We start from the raw sequence: 1,989 nt of genomic DNA, 5'->3' as shown, positions 1-1,989 counted from the left end.
AGGTAAGCTTTTTGAGACATTTTAAAGCATATTTGTAGAAGGAAGAAACTCGAGATAAAGCCTAGAACTATGATTAGTTTGAGCTTTAATTTGAATTTAGAATTTAGGGTTCAAAAGAGGAACCCGAGAAGACCAAGGAACTTCTAGAAAGAAAAGTTCCTAAACGACCAAGGTGAGTGGTACTTTCCTTTAAGTCTTAAAGCATATCTTTTAGAGTAACTGTATATTCTTAGGTTGTGAATGATTATCTAGTATGAGAATGAGATTATGTGATCGGGATGGTCAGGGGGTCAATAGACCTAGTGCCTGAGCCCGTAAGAAAAACCTCACGTGATGGTCAGAGGGTCGATAGACCTAGTGCCTGAGCTCGTAAGCGAATCCTCACAGGATGGTCAGGGGACCGAGGGGTCTAGTTCCTGAGCCTGTAGGAGGATCCTCGTATGGGATGGTCAAAGGGCCGATGGGCCTAGCTTCTAAGCCCATGAGCGGGGAGCTATGTGCACATAGGAGACAGAGGCAACGTAAAAAGTAAGCATTGTAGCTAGTAACAGTGATCTATCTACCGTGTGTGTAGGTAGACAACATACTCATTCTAGTTAGTTATCGGTATGGCTATTTATTGTGTGCGTAGATAGAGTTGATAACAGACTCAATTGAGGCTGAGGTTTGAATGTAACCTCGTATTCGTGATATGCTTGTTATTTATGAGTTGAAATAGACTCTAGAAGTTGCTTACCACTCATTGAGCTTTGTAAAAGCTCATTCCGTTATTTCATGTTTTTCTTCCTAGGTAGCAAAAGGTGAGGAGTTCCAGGGTGCTGCTAAGGTCAAGGTCTGCCACAAACCACAGTTACACTTCTAGAGAGTTTTACAGTTATTGTTGTAGAATATGTTGTTAAGTCTGGGAGTTGTATAAACGTTACAGTGTTGTAATAAATTGGGTCTATTTAATCTGTTGTAGTTTGCCTCCTTGACTTAATCAGTTGGATGTTGAATTTATTTATTGGTATCAGAGTTATTCTGCAAGAGTTATAAGGCAGTAAGTGTCAACCACAGGGTTGATAACTACTGCAGTCATGCCCTCTCCAAGGCTAAGAGGGTGGTCTGGGGCGAGGTGTGACAGGTTACAAGGTATTTGTTTTGATGTAAAATAAGAATACTTCATTATCATGTGGAACTTTAAGACAATATGTGTTAGATGGAAAGATAGCTTATATAGGTGATTGGTATGGAACTTTGTTTTAACACAAGAATCTGTTACCGAAATAGAAGGTTGAGAAGGGATAAGTTAAAATGGAGTTACTAGTAATAGTAGATGTTCGAGAACTATTGATATAGTATGTTGAGGCTTCATTAGTTAAGACGTAAAACATTGAGGGCATTAGTAAGATTTAAGGGATTTTGACTTTGTATGCAAGTGTTGGAAACATGAACTAGCAAGACCATCAATTTGATTGAGAAAAGAAAATAATCCAACTCGAGGTAGACAATAATGGTATATGCACAAAAGTAAGTTGGATCTTGCAATATAACCATTGGTATAAGGGATAGACTTGACAATAAAGTTGAGTTGATAGTAAGAAGTTATTAAAAGAGGGTTTGGAGCATTACAAGATAGTATGTATTCTCTTCATGGGCAATGAGTTAACTAGCTTTAGGGAATATGAGTAATCCAAGCTAGAACTTATGAATCAAGAAGGTTTTATCGTTAAAAAAAAAAAGACTTCAAAGATCAATTATAGTTATTACGAGGTTATGAAAATGTGTTATCAATTGACTTATACTTTGGCATCCAGGGACTTCAAATGCTCATTTTTGGGGGGAATTCTGGACTCGTTTGCAGTAGGGTCTAAGTAATGATATGTGATTGCTTCAAGCCTAAAGAATAATATGAGGATGGCTCAAGCAAGTTTTATAGCTCATGACAGCATAAAGCCTCATGATGAGTTTCTCATGAATGTGAGACTTAATTAGACAGAGTTATTCTCA

This window comes from Benincasa hispida, chromosome 2 (assembly GCF_009727055.1).
Source record: "Benincasa hispida cultivar B227 chromosome 2, ASM972705v1, whole genome shotgun sequence".
NCBI lineage: Eukaryota > Viridiplantae > Streptophyta > Magnoliopsida > Cucurbitales > Cucurbitaceae > Benincasa > Benincasa hispida.
Note: the sequence above shows the minus strand (reverse complement) of the source record.